This window comes from Betta splendens, chromosome 9 (assembly GCF_900634795.4).
Source record: "Betta splendens chromosome 9, fBetSpl5.4, whole genome shotgun sequence".
Classification (NCBI taxonomy): domain Eukaryota; kingdom Metazoa; phylum Chordata; class Actinopteri; order Anabantiformes; family Osphronemidae; genus Betta; species Betta splendens.
This window is the reverse complement of record NC_040889.2, coordinates 24185042-24208615: the sequence shown is the minus strand read 5'-3', so window position 1 is coordinate 24208615 and position 23574 is coordinate 24185042. Positions and strand designations below refer to the sequence as shown.

Here is a 23574-nt window from a genome sequence, read left to right as displayed (position 1 = left end):
CGATGGGACAAGCGGGTTCAGGTCGCGCTGCTTTTAGACGCGCCAACGGCCACAGATGGAAACCACGAGATGTGTCCGGCTGGAAATAGAAGGAATAGTCACTTTAAAAAGGAACCAAGAGGCCAAGAATAGACATTTCCAGAGCTGGTCAGCAAAAATCTCCCAGGACAAAAGCTACACGGAGATCAACATCTTAAGGATTATTTACAGTACGTTGTTCTCATCCACTTAAAGTAGCACACGCTCCTTATCTGGCTGCCCTACATTCGTGCTTTCTGGGCCGTCCTGGGCTAATCCACCGTATTCACTTGATTGGTAACTCCAGGAGCACCTAGCGCTCTCTGGTTCGTTCTGAGCAGTGGCAGGAGCTAATCCTCACCTGGTGCTAAAATAGGAGCAGGGAGCTCTCACTGCTAATAATGGTCTCTGTAGATAAAAAAACGTTCGGAAACCGGCTCGCGTTTTTGGAAAAGAGCGTCTCTCAAACTGCCATGCATTTCTGTGCATGTCCAACATGTCACACTTGTGCGTGTGCATAAATTAAATTATAAATTAAAGGCTTGTTGAATCAGCTTTGTTCAGCTCACCGTGTATTAAAGAGCTTTCCAGCACGTTCCCCAAGCAGTGCTGCAGTTTTAGCTCCTGTCATATTAATTCCTGAAATTGCAATCAAGGAATCACGACACACAGAAATCGGCTCCATGGTTCATGGCCTTGTGGGTGTAAAGGGCACAGCAGACAGCAGCTGCTCGGTTTTAGGAGACCTCAGTGTTGTTGTGGGAAAGCGAGCTGTCTCCCAGTTTCACTCACTACCACAATAATGGCAAAAGATGCTCAGTTAAAGAGGTCGGAACTCATTTCTTGCTCGAGGCTAAACTGGAGACTTTTCTTGTGCAGCTTTGTGCATAATGTGACCGGGACTGAAGACAACACAAGGACTGTGGCTGTAGGGAAGCACGAATGATCACACATGCAGCAGTGATGGTGACCAACTTCACTTCCTCTCACTGTTTGTGTCTCTTTGGTTCAGGCCTCATCGTCTGCTCCCTCTCGCTCATGCCCACGTGTATTGTTCGGCTGCAGCCGGGCGTATGAGGCTGCTGTTTAGAGCGTCTCGCTTGCATCCTGCTGTTAATCCACTTCCCTCTGAAACACTTCCTTTTCCCTTCCCAGATATACTTTCACACACACACACACACACACACACACACTAGGCTAAGCTAAGCTAATGCATGTAACATGCACCACAGATCACACACACACACACACCTTGCACAGCCTCTTTTTCAAACTTCCCACACGTTTGAGCATGGATGTGTTCGTGTGTGGGTCTGTATGTGTGGGTGTGATATTTTCTCTCTCTCCTCTGACTTGCACCCTACATATTCACCCATCCATCATCAGGTTGTGTATGACTAATCACTCTAACCTGTATTCTGTATCAATATGAAATCTGCTTCCCCAGTGGTTTCGATCCACATTCTCATCAAAAAAATTTTTTTTTTTAAAAACTACACAATGCTGCAGAATGACTCACTCAACATTTTTGCTCTCGTCTTGCGCCGGATGTGCACATAAGCAAGGCATCGTTCTATTTACTAGTGCTAATCGATCCTCGTCTGCTGCGGCGCCTCTATTTTGGGTGACACACATGCACGCTTCTCGTCTCCGCGGATCTGGGTCAAATTGGCCGCTTGTATACAATTTGGATTCACCTGAACGTGGAAGCAGGTCAGTCGAACAGTTACGTACTGACCCAGCTATCTCAGCCTACATCTGCACCTTTGTGGAAGGGTGGGAAGTCTGCGATGTCAACGTGCGTTTGAATTACTCAAGGCGTCCCAATCAAAACAACACACGTAAGCAGATTGAATGTCAGGCCGGACTGCAGTAGTTTTCCACTCGTCCTCTTCCGCAGACAACTTTGGGATTGTGACACAGGCCTAATAGTAAAGTACAGCTCTGCCTCGGCCTTGCATGGATTACATTTAATAACAAAAAAAGATAAAAGCAGTGGTGGTGAAACTTCTCCTGCACGCCCCCGCCCTGCAATTACACCCGTGCACTTTGCTGTACGCAGTAAAACGCTCCTCGCCAAGTGGCACGTTTAAAGCCGGGTTTAGGACAGTAGCTTCAGTAGCGGGGTAATCGAGGCCAGGCTGAATAGCTCCCGTTTCAAGCCAGCTTCTACAAAGCACTGGCGGAGTAGAAATCTAGGCATCCTACGTCTGCCCTATAATACACAGGCTCTGTAATTAGAGAGAGGAGGGGCTTTTAGATGCTGAATTGTCTTTTGAGGCGGTTCAAAGGCAAGCCACAGCAGCTGCACTGTGCACTGGAGACACGGGGGCATGAGCCTTGATCTACAGTGATTTGTTTATGTGATAGATGGTGCACAACTGCGCGCGCATTCGCACCTTTAATCACGTTGCATTAGTGCAGAGCAGCTGCACAGCCTCAAGAAGAAGTAGTGCATGAAAATGATGCAACTGAAAATATGATATTATAAAAGCTCGAAATGTTTAAAAATACTTACTACTACTTAATGATTACTAGGATTTTCCGCATTGATGTTTTACAGTGATAAAAGCCTGCAGTGCAAGTCAAACTGTAGAAGAAACTAGTAGAAGAAAGCCACATGGTTTCAGCCATAAAAAAGATAATCGCATGGTTTTAGATTTCCTATGTAGTTTCTGCAAACAAAAGGTGTTTTGGAACTCGCCACATAAAAAGGATGTCGGCTTTATTTTTACACTCAGCGCTAACAAGGTCATGCACAGACCGGTACATGTCTGTCCCAACCATCATGTCTATTGTCTGAGCACGTGCAAAGGCGACATGCGTGCACAAACCCAAACACTCCGGTGCTTTTCAGGCCGTACGGGAGACGTGTCATTGTGAGAGCGCCGCTGCTCCGAGGGGGAAAATCAAGTTGCTACATGAGCGCTTCTGAGAACGCTCCGCTCTCAAAGCTGTACTATTTGCAAACCCGTGTGTGATCAGCTGTTTCCTTTTATAGCTGCGCCTGCAGCTCTGACATGCTGAACAACCCTAGAGCGCCCGAAAGTGAAATTGCAATTACAGCCAAGCAGAGTGGTGACAGCGGCGCTCGCACGAGGCCCGTCTGCGTCACACAATGGGCCGTGATGCAAACGGAGACAAAGCGATGCCGCTCCGTCGTGGCTGTTTTGCATGTGACTAAAGGCCCCGGAGCGTTATGACTCTCGTTTATCTACAATTACAATTAATGCTTCGGAGTTGCCAGTTTGAATTCCAGAATTCAGCGAAAGGGTGGGTGGGGAAAGTGAATCGATGACAAATACGGCGCTCGAGTTATGAATGGCCACTTAAGCCTTTCAGTAACAGATAACAGATGGAGGTTGAAAAGCAGTCAGCAAATTAATAATTCTACATCTTAACACCTTCTGTTTATTATTATTGGCTTATTACATATTATCTAGATCTACATACAGCTGCAGGAAAACACATTTTACTGCAGCGTGATTATTGAATGGTGGCATTTTTATTTTTCCCCCGTGAAACACGCCCTTCACTGGATTCACCGATTCCCAAAATAGACGCCATGAGCTGCAAATAGTCGTGTTTACTTCCTTGCTTCACCTCTGCCTCACTCATGACATCACTCGGCTTTTTTTTGCCCGAAACACAATAAAGACCTTGTGATTTGCTCGATCCATTTGTGCTGCCGCGGCTAAAAACGGCGCTGCAGCTCTAAGAATAGAGCGCGCGAGCCATAAACAATGGGAGCAGGACTGTTGTTATTACAGAGCTCAGGCTCCCTCGGCATCGCTACGATTACAGGAGTCAGGAGACCGAGAGGCAGTGCTGGCGCTGCTGACGTGGTCGCTCGCTGTCATAATGACTGTGCAGATAAAGGACTGGGAAACAGTGTGCTCCTGACCTTTGGCTCAGCAGGAAGTCCAACTGCAGCGGAGGTTTCGAGTTGCTTTTGGAGGAGGTGCAGCAAGGTGGGGGAAATCCATCGGCCGATAACAACTTATAGGAAAGTTCCAACTATCCCATTTGGGCATTTTTCGAACATGGTTATATTTAGACTCCGGGCATTTTGATATGTAAACGCTATGTTGAAAGTTAAAGTGAAAGTTCAATATTCCTTTGTCATTTCTCTATTATGACTCACTCCATCTTTCTGAGCATATACACACACGCCGCTCCACCTCTGTTTCTAGCTAAGGCCTAAATGCTTACATTCCAGTTCAGAGTGAGTGTGTTTGCGTGTGTGTTGGGGGGGCGGTCGTCACCAATTTTAATCCCTGATTAATGAGTTCAAAAGGAGCCAGCATATGGATACCCTGATCAGGGATATACACGCACGCACACACGCAAGCTGCCGTGCAGCACACACAGGCTGGATTAAAGGTGAGGAAGGTGGGGCTGCCACTGTGCCCGCACCATTGTTCACTACATTGTACTTCGGGGGGGATTTCAGAGTTAGTGTGTGTGCAGGAGGACTGTGGAGGTGACAGGGTGATTAGCAGCCTCCTCTCTCCAGCCGCCGAGCTCCGAGAGGGTGCACGGACGACACACACGAGTTGAACTCGCCGACATCTAAAGCGAGATGTGAAGATCTGAGGAGGGCTTCGCTTTAATGTTTGCAGACAAAGAGGACTGTTTAGCAAAAGCAAGGTGAGCGCAGAAGAAAGGGGAGATGGGCGATGGGGAGTAATCTTCAGTGTCCTCTATCTCTCGCTGAGCTGCTGCCACGAGGCTCTGACGCCGTCGGTTTTGTTGTTTCCACCCTTATAAGTCCGGCATCTTCCCATCGGACCGCCGTTTCCACAGGATTTAATGTTACCATGCGTAGGCATGCGTTAGACATTTGTGTGACACTGCACTGCAGCGTGTACCCGGTTGTCCTCCTCATGATTCCGCTTTAAAGGCGAGTTTTCCCAGCAGAGTTCAGCGGGTGCAGCGCCATCGCTTCTAAGCCGTCGGAACCACATCAAAAACCCGTCCTCACGTCTCTTTTCATCTCTCCTTCACCGCTCGCGTTTCTTCTTCTCCCTCTTCTCCTCTTCTCCTCTTCGCCTCCTAATGCTCGCTTCAACCCCTTCATTTCCATTCTCTCGTTCTCTTTTTTTCTTTGTCCAGGGTTCACCTTCTTGTGCTTCCCAGATGCCTCGGTAGCGTAGCCTCGGGGCGTGAACCTGCGCGCGCTCCGCACAGGGCAGCATGAGACGAAAGAGGGGGAAAGAGTGGTTTTGAAGAACAAAGCTTGTCATTAGCCCCTTCGTAACCTGCAGCTCGGCAGCTGGGCAGCAATCAGACACTGAGCCAGGCTGAAATCACCCAGTCAAACACAGTAACGAACATAATACTGAATAAACTACTTTTGCATATGAATCGACATCTATGACAAATGTACATTAAACGTTCCTGTGGATTAAAACAGCAGCGCTGCAATGTCAAGCGACTACATATTCCTGGAAAAAACAGGTCAGCGTGTCAAGCAGCGCAGCAGCCGCCGACTGCAGCCTGCGTGTGTCGGAGCGGGGCCGACCTCCCGCTCCGGCCCCCGAACGGCCCCTTTATTAGCCGGGCCACCGGCGACAGTCATTAACTCTCATCCAACAGGTGAAGGCGCAGCTGCACGAACCTGCGCGCATCTGTCGCGTCGCACGTACGTGACACAGCTGTCCGTGAGAAACGCACCGGCGGAGAGAAAGAGTGACACGCAGGAAGCGGCCGCCGGTGCGGCCGGAAGGCCGGCGTCTCCCCGCGACCCCTGTGGTTTCCGGGGGGGGCCGCGCTGCTCGGCCTGATAAGCGAGGCCCCATTCCACCACTTCCTCCTTCGCAATGACTGATGGCTCGCTATCAGGTGCCGTGGGCTGAGCACGACCGAGCCTGCAGGTCACGGGTCACGACCGACACGAGAGATAAGCACCCGCGGGAGCCGCGCGTGCATCACATGCTGCGTGAGGCTCCAGACCAGCAAACAGATGTTTCGCTTTGGTGTCACAACCGGTATCTGCTTCTAAACTCGGGTCGGAAACGCGATACGAGCCTAGGGCAATTCCAATAGATTTAACAAGGACTGATAATGAAGATGGGGCAAAGAACAGTACACAGAACCAGACACTCCTCCAACGAGAACTGCAGTGATTAGCAGCTCTGTTCTCACAAAGGGATTGAGAATAAGTTCATTAAGGAACAACAGGCGCCTTTACCTTCATCAGTCCCACCCACTCAACGCAGCTTTACAGCATAAGTGACACCTTCCAGGCCATGATCAGAGAGCACCCGCCCGTTTAAACACAGGAGGACTGAAGGTTAAAGATTAAAAGGTCATTTCCTGAGGAGGACAAAGAGGAGGCTCACTTCCACCCCCTGAACACAAAGAAGCAAGCTGGTGAACAAAACAGCCCGAGTCCAGTCTGGAGCATCTCCGACTCAGTTGCAATTAGGAAAATAAAAGTAAGACAAATTTAGCCCCTGCAACATTAAACCGTGTCAACTTTAACTCCCACACTTCTTCATCGGCTTCAACTGTGAATAATGGAAAAACAAAAACTATAAAGTGGCCTGAAGGCAGACTGACAATTAGCAGTGCCATGTGCCATCGCCAGGAGGGCGCAGCAAAGGTGAAGATGAGTCAGCTGCCCACTCGGCGTCTTGTATAACCAGAATCTGCTCCGACGCCGGCGCTCGGCGTCGGTGCGGCTCTTGTTTGTGCGCGCTCACCCGGACCTGGAGCTCCAGAGGCCTCTCCTCTCTATCGGCTGCGACACTCACTGAAGTATGCCCCTTCTGACCGCACGCACTCGCGCTGCTCCCCCGGGGTGCGCGTTAGCAAAGATAATGAGCTACTTATCAGGTGGTTAGCGGTGGGATTAATTGCCTGGTCAGTGTTATTTAAACACGACACCCTGAAGACGCCCCGAGGGCCGACGGCACGACCGACTCATCTGTAATGCAGAACAAGCTGTTGTGTAGCTCATTACCGTGAGTGGGAGCCCAGGGGATGAAACACACACACACACACACACACACACACACACACAGATCCAGGAATTCACAGAAATGTTATGTCTTGGTTAAGGAGATTTACTGTAAATGGGATTTTGCTGCGATGATCAAAAACTTACGCAGATGAGAGAAGCTGGAATTACTGTAAAATGTAACAGAGTGCTGAATTGAACCCCAAGCCTCTTGCATTATTAATAACACCACACACACACACACACACACACACACACACACACACAGATTGACTCACAACCCTCTGTCCTGCCACTTTATCCAATCTGTTACACAGCTGTCACTGTAAGTAGCTGGCAGCTTTTTTTTTTTCTTTTTTCTCCTCTAAACACGAATCGGACCACGTTCATCTGATACGTTTCATAGCCCTCGAGTGTCCGCCGTGCTCCGCTCTCCTCTCCACCCCGTCTGTAAAGGAGTCTCTGCAGGAATGTGATGATAAACTCAGGCAGTGCAGACGTCAGGCTTTTGGGGCCGAGCATGCATACCACCGATTCCACTCATTTCACACTGCACACGTGCCCAGAGAGAGCGAGCGAGGACTGAGGGAATCCCCGCGGGGCCTTCGCGTCTGGTGCGCGTTTAATGCTTACGGCGACAGCTGCAGACACAAGTGTGTGATGTTGGGAAAACCTGCTGCCGAACATCAAGCCGCCCAAAAGCCCCATCAGATCAGCATTTTACTGAGGCGGGGTTCATTTCTCCCTCGTAGTTCACCAGAACCAGCGTTGGCATTCTGTCAATTGTGCTTCTAAGAAGTTTGATTCAGTTCAAATGAAGAAAAGAAAAAAAAACACTCTAAATAGAGACAAACTCGCCTGCTTTGAGGTTTGTTGTGTTAGCATCTTTAACCAAGATGCCACTTCACAGAGATTACAGGTTAAAAACATCTGCTGCCATTACGATCCAACCTCTCTACCAGTCCTGTGACCAAAGAGGTCAGAATAGGACATCCTAATGCAAAGACAATGACGGTGCGCCGTCACCCAGCTGCGATCAGAAGATCAGAAACTGTCTGCAAAAACAAAAAGGACTCGAAGCTCTATTGTTTTGTCGGAGGATGTTCACCATTACTTGATCTGTTGCATCCATATGTTTATTTATAGCTGGTCGCCCCCCCACAAAGAGCAGGGATTATAATCCCTCCATCTGACATTAGTAAAGGCTTAAATTCCTTCTGATTTCCATTACACATTAACATATTTCTGGCAGGAGGAGGCAGAGATTAATTAAAATACACGAGAAAAATATGTGAAAGTGAAAGAAAAGCAAAAATATTAAACTGTAAGTCAGTGAGACAAGAAGTGAAAATAGCAGCAGTGACACAGACATCATGTAACCTGGGGAAAGAGGAAACACACACACACACACACACACACACACACACACACACACACACACACACACACACACACACACACACACACACACACACACACACACACACACACAACCACACACACACACACACACACACACACACACACACACACACACACACACACACACACACATAAATCCTCTGGGGTCGGTTAGACACTAGCACTCGCTGTGAAAATCATCCCAGTGGGGGATTTTAAAGAGCCTTGATCCTCTGAGATTGTGTATGTGTCCGTATGTAAACATGTGTATCTGGACGCGCTGCTCTGTTTTTGTTTACAGGGACGTGATGCATGACGCCGTGATGGAGATGTTGACATCTGCACGGCTGCGTTGTGCCCGTGTGGCGTCTGAACCAATTGAAGGCTGTTTGACTGTGCACAGCAGAGAACAGGGATTATGACAGTCTGCTACGTGTAAGGACGACAATAATAACCACATGGTATTTACACTGCGCAGCATTTTCTCAAGGTTGCTCTCCTGGTGTGGGCACTTTTGCATGCTGAGGCTTCAATCAGGGACAAACAGTAACATCTAACGCAAGGACTTTATTATTTGAACATCATTTACTTAATAAAGAATCAGAAAGTTTTATCAAAGATGATGAATATACACATATACTGGCTGGTCCCTGTGGTTCTGATAAGGGGGTTGTGTGACAGTGAGCCAAGTAAACAATGTTGTAAGTCCACAGCAACAAATGTTGTATATTTACCATTCAATGTGAATGAGGCCTGTCCTTGTAGCTCTGTGACCCCCCACTGAGCTCGACAGATTCAAAGAGGAGCCGAAGAACGCAGAGAGGCTCACTGCAGCCCGGGTTCGCCCCACATACACACATACTGTAAGAAACACGGTCGGACTCTGCTGATCCTGCAGCCCGGGCTTGGCTGGTACTGCGCAGCACAGACGCACAAAGAGGCCCTTGTGCTGATGCAACAAAAGGCAACAGAGAACATCAAACACATCTGCAGAGGGAGCACCTCCACTGGAGGCCAGAGGCACGCCGAGCGCCGTGCGCGCCCGCGCACGCGTGCACGTCTGCTCATGCTGCAGATCAACGCGTCCTGCCCACAGCGCTGGGCCCACTGTCCCTGTGTGGGCCTCGCAGGGGAGGGCTGGCTGCGTTCCGCCGGGTAATCGGCTGGTCAGGGCCTTGATTAGCGTAAACTCTGTCCCGCTCCAGCTGCCCGCCGAAGGCCCTTTAGACGTCAGAGGACATACTTTGGACCCAGAAAGGTCCGATTACAAGGCTGCCCGGGAGGAGCAGCGTGCTCTGCCACAGTGTAGTGTTTGCAGAGGGCAAGAATGACGCCCAGAGAATGAGGAATAATCCTCCCTCACGCACACAAACACAGAGTCAGTTTGTTTTCAAGGTTCTCGCAGCACTGCCAGCTCGCGCCTCCTCCAGATCCTCCTCCCTTCTTCTGCCTCCCCCTCCTCCTATGCTTGGAAATCTGCACGCCACACAAAAAGAAGACCTTACGCAAGAGTCTCCTCGGTCTATTTATACAGAAACGGCTCACATCAGCAGGCTGAGCGGCATGGCCGTCATGTAGGACCGCAGCACTAAACTGAGCAGGTGAGAGTCATGTTTTGAGGTGGTGGTGGAGGATATTGATAGTCACTGTGCCGGGAGGATGAGCTGTCCCGTGAGCCGGCGGCATGACAGGAGGATGAGGCAGCGCAAAGTGGGCGGCGGCCGCCACAAACGGATCGGAGGAGGGAAGTGGGAGTTGCACGGGGGTGTGATGCAGCAGAGGCAGATGAAGCGCCGCAGCTCTGTGGATGTCGGCGTTAAGCGAATAAAGCATACGCCATGTTCTTCTCTAAAGAGAAAGCTTCATTTTGGGCCTTCACATTCAGTGATATAAGTCGTATCATGTACCTTCTGTTTACATAAGCCTTCGATCAGAAGTCCTGATGTCCTCGGGGTCTCAAATCAGAAAAGGGAAGACACAGGTAACTTGTATTATGATGGCGATTGTGCTTAAATCTTGATTGCAGCCATCTAAACCTAATTAAGCCCCAGATTGTCCTTTGACATACAAAATACCCAAATATAATCCAACGTTCCTTCATGCGCTGTTCAAAAAGCCCCTGAAACATTCCTGTAGGAAAAACTCCCTAAGTGCAGGCTCTGTTTCTTTTATTACACACATTTGTTTCCCCTTGAAGCAGAATCACAGGAAGCACGAAGGAGCGGCACCAACAGCCAAGTGGGCAAAAATAGACAAAGTATTTCAGGGGCTGATGAATCACTGGAATTTCACACGCAGCCGTTACATCTTCCCGTTTGTTGTCTAAAGGTCCAGTTTACAAATTCCACTCCATTCATAAATCTGTCAGCCGCGTAATTAGATCAGTCAATATTTTTACAGCTTTCGATCAGATGTCGTTAAGATTAAAAGTTACCAAAATAAAACTATTTTATATAAGACTAAAATTCTAATTTGCCCATTTTTATTTAGTCGTACGCATATTTGAGATTTCTCTTTTAGCCCACTTTTTGAAAAAAAGAAAAAAAAGGGAAACTGCACAAAGCTGCAGTTCAGCCTGAACGTGGTCAGGTCATGTGCTCGCTGCTCATTTTTCTCTGCTTATGACAGGTTGGGGACAATTGTTGACCTGGATTTGCAGAAGTATTCGCTGGGAGACGGATCATTTTGCCCCACATTCAGTTTCTAGGCCTTTCGGGGAAAAAAGAAAAACGTGCCAACCAGTACTAAGAGTTTCAGGCTGAACAAAGCATGCACAGGTAACTAACAAGTTTTCATTAAATGTATTGTATTCCTGAATATTTAGGACAGTGATTCAAGCAGAGTGGGTGCTACAAGCCAACATGAGCTGCCTATACAATAAGAATTATGGTAATATGAACATAGGACAACCACCCTGTTCTTTAGAGCGGGGTTCTAAAGCCATACAATGCTCTGCACATCTAATACCTCTAATACCCTTGTGCACTTGATCACTGAGCATTGCTGTCTCCTGAGTCAGTGTCATTAGGGAACAAGTCAATGGAGCCAAATGGGCTTTGATGTCTGCAATAATCACACACACAAACACCATAACACGAACGTATCCAAGGAACCCATTGCTCCAGCAAGTGTCGAGTGCCGCATGATAGATGGAGATCTATAATAAATATCTACGGTATGACAGTCATCACAAGATGAACACAAGTCATTCCACGAACAGCTGATGCAGACAATCAGCAGGGGACTTTTTTTTCTGCCGCATCAGCAGCATTTCAGTTGCATTCGAGTCTGTGTGTCCGTATTTTTACAGCTCAAGCAGCTAATCCCAGATCTGCAGAGTAATACTGAGTAATACTTGTAGCAGATGGGGATTACATTAGGTCTAAAGAAGAACCAACTCCGTGAACTTCACTCGCGCTCGGTTCTTTCGTTGCTCCAGATAATGTGAGACTGTGCACATGAAGGAAGTCGCTACACGCAACCCAGCAGCAGCGGCGGCGGCAGCGAGGCCGTGTGCAGACGCCATGTGACAGTTCAGATTTCCTTTGTGGGCCTCCGTGCTGGAGCACGCACAGACAGAGAGAGACAAGCAGCATGATGTGTTCCCATAAAGTTACACAACCCCGGATCATACAGTCGAACGGTGCACCGATGCTTCAGTGCACAGAAAGCCAGGTTTGTTGAATGTAATGGAAGCTGCTCACACCGTTATGGAAGCAGTAATCCGCTCTTATGTGACACCGGAGTGCTTGGTTCACTGCTTGTCAAGGGGTTTGAGAGGATGCACACATGCATTCACAATTATATGTTCTCGCCCCGACTTAACATGAGAAACACCACAAACCACACGCACGCACGCAGAAAATACAAGTGTCACAAGCGTCTGAGCGTAACTCGCCATCCGTCAGTCTGGTGTGTTAAACACTTCACATCAGTCACACGTGCACATCTCTCCACCATGACGGCAGCACATGAATAAAACAGCCTTCCACGGTTTGGAGTGAGACAACTGAGGGTCTTTAGCTCTGCAGCCTTGGTTCTGACCGCTAATGTTGGTTAATGTTAACAGCAGCTGATGCAGCTCACTTCTACTTATGCTGGTGTCACCAACACAACTATAGACACCAGTTCGCTTTTCGCTCTAGGAGAACTAACTGGGAAATGCTAATGCTAATGCTAATCAGACTAGCCAACATGCTAACAAGGCCACAATACTTGCACCATTGACTCTGTGTGTGTTGTATGCTTTACCTGCTCCTGGTGAGGTTGTCCAGGTACCACAGGTGTGGTAATTGGTCAGAACCAACTGTTTCCAGCTAACAGGGGCAGGCCAGAACCTATTAAAAGGAGAACCCCCGTCCAGGAGGCTGCCCAGGTACCACAGGTGTGGTAATTGGCCAGAACCAACTGTTTACAGCTCACAGGGGGAGGCCAGAACCTATTACATGCCACATGTTGGATTCTATTCTGGATGACCCATGGTGCCTTAAACACAGCACAGTGGCTTTATCTCTGGGCTCAATGAGCTGCAGCTGATCTCACTTGTGAAAATGCATTGTGGCTAAAATGCTGTTAGTAGCCCATGGAGCTAACCATTACATATACCTACAGTAATGCATGTGTTGCACATGACATCACCAACCAGGCAGCTTTTTCTATGATTCGTAACCCAGAAGGAATTTCCCTTCAGAAGCTGATTTTTGCGTGATAAAACCTGGTGTGTCACAGTTCAAGTATACGAGTGCTGTCAGTCTTTGTCCAAGGGCCTATCTCGCTCCTCGGGTGATTTGCAGTCCTCCAGATAAGTCTCAGACAATAATGTACAATGCACAAGTAGAAACGCAGAAACATGACATCAGTGCGTTGTGGCACCATCAGACGGCAGATAGGGAGCCGCCGTACAGACAGGTCTCGCCTCGGAGATACAGCGAGTACAGTACGGCAGTCAGACGCGGTGTCACGCGCCCCGGTGCTCCTTACATAAACCCCCGCACTTCGTCATCGCCCCAGATGAATCAGCCGTTATCTCGCGCGCGGCCCAATCTTCCCAGACAAGAGCCTTTTCTGCGCGAGTCTTAGGGATGCCTTGTTACCGAGGAGAGGCCGGGCACTCGCAGGCTGTGCAGACGCTCTGTCTGTGAGCAGAGCAGATTAGGAATGAGGCTCACGCCTTTGGGACGCTGTCGGCTGCAGTGGGAGGCCTCACCTCTGCTGGAAGGAGCCACGTACGTGTCTTTATGTGGTTTCCCAGATGCATCGGTACCAGAATTGGACTGACTCCCCTCCTGTTATCGTTAAAATATCATCCTCCAGAGCTGCTGCGTTGATGGGGAGAAGATAAAGCTCCCCCTGTCCCTGATTGTCAAACTGGCCTCCGCTCACCAGGGGGCCTGTGGGGAGGCTTAACGACCCCTGCGTTTTGCCGCACATCTATCACCAACTGTACAGAAACCACCAGAAACCGGATCCGCTTCGAGGCAGCTGTCGCGTGCAGCTGGTAACCCGAGACCCGGGCTCTCGGAGAGGCTTTTAATTCCACACATGTGGCGCTACCTGTCCAGCGTGGATTTGAGGAGTTTACGCGGGCGGGCAGCTGCCGGGGGGCTCGGGAGACCCGGCGAGCGCAGGGAGAGGAGAGACTGCCGACGATTTCAAACTATCCCGTTTCATTTACTGTAGTTGTGCGGCCGTTTGCTAAGCCTCCTGGTGATTAGCCGCATGTGTCTGGACATGTCAGGGAGAGGGAGAATGAGTCAAGTGGAAATCTGTCACCCTAAGTGTCTAGTGTTTATGAAACCCTACCACCGACTGCTGCCGCACGGTGGGGTCCTCTGGAGACGTGAGGGGGTTGTGTAACAAACAAATATAACAGTACTCTTCAGTCTGACCTGATTATCTCCACGCTGGTTTGGACCAACTTTCTAAGCACCGTGCATCCTTAGACGGAGGAAAATAATGGATATGGAGGATTTGGCTGAGTGAGATCTGCTCTTTCACCTCCCTGAGGTGGCAGACGCGCTGCTGGGATGTTCTTGCACGTATGATTCAGAAATGTATTCCCGGAACGGGCTTCTGTTCCTCTCGGGCAGTCGGAAGGCTGCGTTCTACCTCCTTGAAGCGGTAAACTTTGTGCATTCCTCATCCATCTTTAATCGACGGACACTCCGCCGCTGCTGGAGTGGAGCCAGGGAGCAGTACTTGGAAAGCAGGAGACGTTCGGTTCTACTGGGAAAGAAACCATATCCTCATTTGGATACTTCTGGGCAATGAGTTGTGAGTGTGTGTGTGTGTCTGTTTACGGGAATGAGAGCAACGCCGCTGCACTGGAGGGTTTTTCATCTCATTAACATTGCATTACTGCTGCCACCTCTGCCTCGGTTTAATCATCCTATGTGGGAGTCTGTGGCTTTGAGCCTGTCTTGGTTGCAGGAGGTAGAATTTATAGAATTAGTGTGCAGTTCTGACTTCCGAGCCTTTTTACTCACTCCGCAGCTGGCTGTGTGCACTCAGCTGGACTCGGCTTCCTCCAGCCCCCTTCCCCTCGCTTCCACTTTACGGCCTGGTCTGGCAGGCGCTTCAAACGGGAGAGGCCGCGCGTTTGCCGGAGAGGAGGTGAACGCAGGTGACTAAGAAAGAGGAAAGAAGTGGGGCTGTTTTCACGCTCTGAGCGCTGCTCAGGGATGATGCTCATTAGGTCCAGCGCTCCCTGACCCCCTTGAGCAAATTATCCCTGACAAACATGAGCTGCTCCATAGATCATTTTACTTTCAGAGTGCCTTTAAACAGAAATACGTCTCAGTTTGACGGAATGATTTTAAGTCCTTGTCCAGATTTCTCCACCACATGTACACGGTTGTTATGGGGGAAGTTTGGTTTGGCTTAAGGCAGGAAAAGGAAAAGCCCTTTGGGGTCAGATCAATATCATGTTTGGTGGTGATGTTAAGTGCTAAGTGAATTTGGTGTGTTAACCCAGCCCACGCTCTTTCACTGACCTTAACCCAGTGCTGGAGGGCCTGGAACAACCATTTGACTGAATCACAAAACTGAATGCTGAGCTGCACGACTGGATGGTTCTGATACACAGAAGTCATGGACGTACATTTATCTTGAGCTCTGCGCTGTGAATGCTTCTGACTGCGTCGCCCCGTAACCCTCAGAACCGGCCGGTGGAGGAGAACAGGATGTGAAGTGAGTTCTGCTCTGCTGAGAAAAGGGGAAGTCTGGCTCGCGTTAAATGAAGCCTGACTCCATCACGCTCACCGCCGACAAGTTCATCAAAGTGACTCAGTGCATTAGCCAGAGCAATAAAGATCCCACTTCAGGGAGACGCCTGGTTTGGGTGTGTTTATATTCAACCATTAAGCATTTTAGGTTAACGCTGAGGCAGATCATCAAAAAGATGCGAGTCAAAGGAAGCCCTTCGTGTGATGGCGTTCCAGCGGCACTGCCTCCAGATTATTCCGCTTTGTGCCCTGCGTGGGTGCTTGGTTTAAGCTTCTCGGCCCTACTAATTTGAATTATCCTCCACTAAATGTTTCATTTGATAAAGGATTACTCAATGTCTTTGTTGTCCCGTCATTCAGTAAAGGTCTTTCAATTCACAAAATACATCAAGCAATCCAGATACAAAAGTGAGTCAATGACAGAGCGGGGTCCACACAAAAGCACCATTTGCCACCGGTGGTGGACTCACATGACACCAGATCACTGAGTTATCTTAACTCACTCATCTCTCTAACAAAGGCCAAAATTCCCTGACACATGATCAAAGGATTCGTCCGTCTTAAGATCCCTTTTTTCCCCTCTCTGTGTCTTTCAGACTTCAAAGTCCTCAAACATCTTACGCTCGTCTGCTTAACAAAAAAAAGGGAAAAGAGCACGTGTTGTGTATCTGCCCCCAGCGGCACGCCGGCCGGTGAAAGCTGGCAGCGAACAGGCTCTCAGCTAATAATGCTTCAGCTGGTTTGTTTGACGGAGCGCTCGCAGCCTGCAGCTTGTTTTCTGTCTTCCTGTAGGTCTATCTGTCTGTCTGTTTCTCTCTCTCTCTCTCGCTCGCCCGCTCGCTCTCTTTCTCCTGCCAGCTCGGTGTATTTTGTGAAGGTGACAGCGCAGTGAGTCAGCTTGGACTTTCCAGGCTCTCCTCTGATCTCTCCGTAACTCACCTCACGCTGCCTTTCCTGCAAACACACACACACGCACTTACACACACACACACACACACACACACACACACACACTAGGCAGTCTTCAGCTTGCAGCGCTTTCACCCCTGCCTGCGAAAGATCAAATACCACGCTGATATTTAGCATCAAGACTTCTCTTCTCTCTCCGATGCTCAACTGCTCCTCCCAGGCCGGGTTTGCTTACAAACCTGAAGGGCAAAGATGAGTGGAATCCCCCCCCCCTCCAGCTCGAGGATCAGGGCTCCTCGTGGGCCGCCTCATGTCACAGAGGAGCGTGAAACTGATCTTTCACCTTTTCTCTCCTCAGTCTCAGTTTGTGTCATGAGGCTCGGGGTCTGGTGTGGACGCGTTCAGCGTGCCGACGCTTGGGTGCGACAGCATGCCAATGCACAGGCCGCTCTCACACCCAGGCCCGAACCCTATATTAGGTCCACTGAGTCAACAAAGCCCCATATACCTGAGTAGCAATAAGCATCTCAGGTATAGGTGTCAAAGAGAAGGTGGCGAGTCTGTGGTGCTGCACATTCTACCGCTGACGTGTCCGTGCGTGCTGTGGTGCACGCGTCCGTGCTTTATAGATTCCTAGAGGAAAAGCGCCCTGCATCTCAACCTGTTGACCTACATAGTGAGTCCACACTGACCTTATTTCCAGCATCAACGGGGCTTCACGAGCGGAACCCGCCTCACCCCTTATTTGCTCAGCGCGTGTAAAATGCAGCGCGTTGCCCACTGTTTGCTCCAGACCTCCATAAACCCGCGGACGCGAGAGGCACCTGTCTCCGTCGCAGCGATTATAGGGAGCTTTATGGCAGCACTCGGCCGCCGCCTCGAGCCCCTGACATCTTTGAGGGCGCTCAGCTTCGCCGCTGCGTTTGCGATGCATTCAGGTTCTACCGCGAGGTGGCAAATATTTGCTGAAACGCTAAAATCCAAAGGCAGCTGTTGACACAATATGACGACTGGGTTCTGTTGCAGATTTGTTCAACGATCAGAGGGTTTTTGTCAGGAGTGGGTGATATTTTGTGTGTGTTTACGCTAATCCCGATCAGCTGTTATGGTCTCTGGGCTACTGCTAAAACGGCAAGAAGCTTTTTCAGGGCTAAAGGCCGTATGTTGTCATCGCAGATTCCTATTTACTCGGTGGTTTGGATGCTCTTTCGTGCTTCAGCAGCAGCTGAGTCCATAAAACTACAAACAAGCACATTAATAAACGCTGTATCCTGTTTACTTTGTAATTACCTTCTGTATCGTTTCCGATCACGTCTGCCAAATACACAGAAGCCCCCGCAAGACTTCCTGAAAGTCGAGGGTGAACTCGACCTCTGCCTACTCATGTTTTCTGGGGATTACCTGCAGGGGCTGTTAGCAAAGCAAACACGGACCACGAATCCAGACCCAAGAACCAAAACCCAGAGTCAAACTGTTACCTGACTCACAACTGCTATACCCAGATCTGTGTGTGTGTGTGTGTGTGTGTGTGTGTGTGTGTGTGTGTGTGTGTGTGTGTGTGTGTGTGTGTGTGTGTGTGTGTGTGTGTGTGTGTGTGTGTGACCCGTCAGCTGCTTGCATGGGGTGCTTGGACGCCCGAGGAGAAGCTGCTGTTATTATAACTCGCACACTTTTTCTTGATGCACCATCTAAATGAGCCATTCGCCAGCGTTGTAATCATTGTCTCGAGTTCAAACGCCATCACGTGAACCGTTTTCAGCATCCAGAAGGAAGCATTGTTCTCCGTTCGGTTTCTCCTGCCAAAGTTATGTTTGGAGACAGACGACTTTTTGGTTACGGCTAATGACAATGTGTGCAATGAGCAAAGACAAAGCCTCGGTAATTGAATCAACCGTCGTTCTACTTTCTGGGGCATCCTTCAGCCTAATCAAGCATCGCTCGTCGGTTGTCACGGGAGACAATGACAACGTGAATGGAGCTGTCACTCTGGATCAAACTGACACGTTGCCTCGGCAACAAGGGTCAGTGGGTTTTCAGTCCAAGTGGAGGATGTGCGATGGGAGGAGGGGGCGCGAGGGGTGTGAGGAGAGTTTAGATCCAAGAATCAGATGGGAGTCAGTCTTGCATTAGCATTTGGTGTCGCTTTAACAAAGCGTGGAGACAGACTTTGCACAATTCCCTCTGAAAGTCAGCGTTGCGCCAAGAAGGCCTCATAATGCTGTTTGCAATGTGCAATTTATTACCTCGCATGTTAGACCTCGACCAATTTACCCCCGTAGCCATATTTCTTTCCGTTGCAAACATATGAGTCAACGCTCTTTAAGGCTTTTAACCCTCAGGTCTGTGTGTTTTTCACGAGGGGCTCAGGTGAAGACCGGATTACGCCAGAGCAGCAGATTTGCATGCGTCTCTATGGCCCCTGCGCTGTGCAAATATCATGTTGTTGTGCAGCTCTGGATGACTCCTCTGTGTCAACAGTGTCTGGCGTGTGGATGCCGGCGTGTTTTAATAAATCAGCCTGCATGAAAACAGGGCTATAAACTGCTCTTTAGGTGGTGAAAGTCTGTCCGCCCGCCTCCTTATCGTGCCACCCTCCGTCCCCCCTTTTGTGTTTGCAGAGACATTCGGGTGAAGTGTGCCGCTCTTTACGTCTTGGCAGAAGTCCACGTGTATTTTAAAAAGCTCTTTATTTTTCCTGCTGCGCATACACAGAAAAGTGGGCCCTCTGCTCTCCATCACAGCCCTGTATTGTACTTTTGAAAGGGCCGGGCTCAGATATCCTATAGGCAGGAGGAACAGCTGTCACTAAGCCACCGTGGCCCCCGTTCAGCACCCAGGGGCGACTCAAACCTCTCCACGTCTGCGGCCGCCGCTGTCTGGGCCTTAGACTGGCTGTCGCTGGCCACTTTCACCGTCTGTGTTCCCTTCCTGTTTACGTCTCCGTCTCCCATTCACTCTCTGCTCTGTCTTTACACTTTACAGTAGCTTTTATATTTGAGAAAACATTGCTTCCCTTGATTTATTCACCGGAAAATGAAAAAGAGACAAAGAGAAAGGAATAATATGACACAGAGGGGTTGGACCCCGACCTCTATTCATGTGTCCACGAACTGCTGGGCCACACTTCCTTTACAATACACACACACACACACACACACACACACACACTCCTCCCCACCCCTCAGCCACCCTCTAATCTTCACTGTTCCACCCTGAGGGCCTGAAGCTGGGCAGCTGCTACTGATGGAGCCAGAGAGCCAGCTGTCCTCACTCACACACACACACACACACACACAGACACGTCTCGCCCTCTCTGGCTTCACTGCCCCATGCTGCCAGTCAAGCCACACAAAACCATCCACACATGCAGCTGTATTATAAATATGCTTAATAGTAAGATTGGACAGCAAACAGCAAAAAGGATAGGACGCAGGGGCTGGTTGTGGATCTGATCTGGTGTCTATTCATATGCATTTTCATTTATCACTGATCATGTTGGTTCATCTGCATCAAAAACATTTTGTTGCTCGTTAACTGGGTTTTAACAGGAGAAAAAGTAAAGGACGACAACAACCAGCAACCAAAATTATTATCAGCTCCTATTTCATCAACATTTACAATTGTGCTGTAGGACCAAAGATCCACACACTTACACACACACACACACACACACACACACACCCCTCCACTCATGGACTGGGACAATGGAGCCTCGACGTGTGTGTGGCTCATGATGGTGGAGTGTGCCGTGAAGATGTGGGGGGGGGCTCACACTCAAAGTGCTTTTTATGTTCGCTTTGTGTCTCAGCAACAGTTGGCAGCACGCGTGCGGATGACACGCCTCTCAGCTTTATTGTCCATGAAGTCAGAGGCTTTGCAGCGGCCGGGCGCAAACACACCGACGTATTAACAGATGTGTGCATTAAAAACAACAGGCCTACTGCAAACGCACTCGTTTCAGGAGCGCAACCTGTCAAACACAGAAGCGCTGGCACACGCACGCTTGCTTGCTCTGTTTCTGGGATTTCATCATCTTACAACATCTGCAGACCCGCTTCTTCTCCTCAGCACCTTTAAAGAAATCACAGCGGGATTTGTCCTGCATCACAGCAACCTGGTCTGCGTTTGGGTTTTCCTGCTCATTAATAACTGTCGAATCCGAAAAGTGGAAAATAAAACCCTGCGTATTAGAATATAAAGAGAAAAGTTCTTAACAAAGCTTCAAAGACAACACATCAGTGCATCCGCTGCAGGCTCTGATTGGCCCGTCTCTATCTCTAACTGCTTCAGCCTCTGGTTTCCGCTGCCATTGGTCGTCCCGCTCTCTACAAACCCGATTGGCTTAGCAGCTGATTGCACTCAATCCCAGCCCTCCGATTGGTGGAGCGCCCGCCTGCCGTCGGCTGATTTGCCCAGAATGTTGTCTAAACACTACAGCTGCTTTGGAGACAGTGCGAAAGCGAGCGTGTTATTGTAAGGGGCCTGATTCGCTCATTAGGGGGAACGCACGCGGACGGTTAGGTGCAGTTAGCGACTTAGGGGCCATATGGTCGGTGACACATGCACAGCCCGGCTCTGGTGCGTGCACCTGACGGCTGTCTCGCACCTGCTGCGGCGTCTACGGCTGAGTAAGAGCCAGATCAAAGGGAGCGAGCCCCCGGGGACTCTGCGTGTGCGTGCGTTTGTGTCTGAAGAGACATTCACTGCTTGTGAGTCGACGCCAACAAAGGGAACCGCGTTTGAACGGGAGACGGCGCGCGTCTGGCTTTGCAAGAATAAAGGCAATAAAAGCGGAAGAAACTGCCTGCTTAGTGCTGTTTCAAGTCAAGCAGTGAATATTGCCGCCTGTTAATGAGGCTGCAGATAACTTGCCCTAGGAATTTAAGTTCCCTTACGCACACGTACTGAGCCTCCCACCAACCTACACGCGGGCGAACGCGGACGCAATCGAGCGGCGCGCTCAAAGCCGGGCTTCTTTCGCGACGCCCACGAAGGCAACAAAGTCCGTCTTTGACACTTTCCAAGTCAGACGTCAGCGAGGGTTCGCCCTGCTCAGGGGCTGTGGATGGAGCCTGCCCACACAGGGCCCCTGTGTACACATACGCGCATGCAGCGACCACCCACACGCCGCCACGAGGCGCCTGCGAGAGGCCGTTCTCGAAAGGAGACAAGCGTCAGATGCACGACTTCCTGATTCCCCTTCCGTCCGCACGTACAGTCAACGTGGGCCGACACACCAGATCCACACAGCGCACGTATGTCCATGCAAACGGAGACCTACGGACCCTTGTTGGGTCCAAGCCGGAGCAGAGACGCGGAGGTTCCCTAGTCCCTTTACTAGGACAAAGGAGCCGCTCTGGAGCCCGACTCAGGAATAAAGCCTGAGCTTTAAATCGAGCTCAGACGGACTGAGGTGATTTCTCCCGCTGTGTTTTCCATGTTTCTGAGGCCTTAAGCAAGACGTAGTGGACAGACGTGGACGTATCCTACAGGAGATCAAGGGATGAGCAGCTGTCCTAAAGCTGATATGGACCGAGGGCGGCTCATTCCCCGCATCCCTGTTTTCCAGTGATTAGGCAAACGTGATTGCGCTGGGTCCTCGGCGAACACAAAGGGAAAACGTAATCAAAGATTAGTGATTAGATTAGCTCGGTGCAGGCCTGAGGGAGCGCTCGGCTGAAGAGGGTCGCGCAATTAAGACAGGGCGACGAACAAAGCCGACAAAGAGCCACTGTTTTGAGAAAATGAGCAGCTCGACGCGACGCGCACAGACTCTGTTTACGTCTCGCTGCAGCTGCATCCTGTGTGGCAGGTAGCACATGGCTGTGTGTGTCTGTCACTCACACACGCAAACACACAACAACAAAAAAAACACACACACAGCGCACTTACTCTGCAGGCGACGCTGCACACGAGAGCAGCTGCAGGTCACGTGTGTCAAACACTTACAATCACAAATCATCTGTGAAGATTAAAAGCTTTTCATTTTCATGTGTGCGTTTTGTTTTATTTTATGATGTGGCAGATAGCGAAGTGTTTGGCGTCTGCGTCCGTGTCCACAGAGATAAAGGATGACAACAACCTAGTGACGGTAAAGGAACCTGGAACAGGTGCCCAGCAGCACCAAACAACACCCAAACACACATGTGGTCTTCTGCTCGGGGGCAGCAGCTGCAGAAAAACACAGCCTCTTGAACCCGAGGTCACAAAATGGAAGTGATGCAAAGGTCTCTGTGAGCAACAAATAAAAAGATTCAGCCATGAAAAAAAATAAAGCCATCCTTCTCTCTGTCACACACACACACACACACACACACACACACACACACACACACACACACACACACACACTCCTCATATCCCGCCATTGTGAGATTAAGCTGTTGATTTTTAATTGGTTTAGCGGCATGTGTTTATTTGATCCTGGTATTATTGCCGCGTGTGTTTTCTTCATCCCAATGAGCTGATTAAAAAATCTCCTCCTGTCAACACGCTGCCAGATAGATGCGACTGTTTGATTAATTCACGCACACAAACACGCACATGTCATAATCCCCGCCCTCCCATTGGCTGCCGCGGGAGCGCTGTTTCCAAAGCAACTCCGGAATGCCGCGCGCGTGGCCCCGCCCCTTTCAGGAAGGAAGCGCATGTAAACAAAGACGCCATGTGCGGCGGCGTGCGCTCCATCCGACTCCGGTAAACACAGCGTGACTCCATGTGCAGAGCCCGGGGGCTGACCTATAGGATTACATGTTATTCTCCAGCTTTTCGGAACGTTGCATATTTATAGGCGCGGACGTGTTGTTTTAATGTGTTTTTATAGAGAGGAATCCTCAAGTGCGAGCTAAAAACTGAACGTCTAAAAAACACAAGAGGCGGATTCTGGCTTTAGAAACCTCTAACCTGTACTGTCAACTGTCAACACCAGTCTTACGTCAGCGGGGCAAAACAGGAGCAGGTGCTTTGTGCAGTCAGCGAACTCCGCTGGGACGTCACATGTGGTTTTACTGGACGTCCAGCCCTCTGTGCTGCTCTGCGTGTTTACGTCCGATACGAACT

At 49.7% G+C, this 23574-nt stretch overlaps 2 long non-coding RNA genes across 2 annotated transcripts in view; one reads left to right on the top strand and one right to left on the bottom strand.

Moving 5' to 3' along the window:
• LOC114863141 (uncharacterized) overlaps positions 1-23574 on the bottom strand; it is a 31820-nt gene that overhangs the window by 7827 nt on the left and 419 nt on the right. The gene's annotated exons all lie outside the window — the stretch shown is intronic.
• LOC129604636 (uncharacterized) lies at positions 9841-22665 on the top strand. Its single transcript, XR_008695683.1, has 3 exons — positions 9841-9984; positions 11012-11160; positions 22541-22665. It is a non-coding gene; the product is annotated as an uncharacterized LOC129604636 (long non-coding RNA).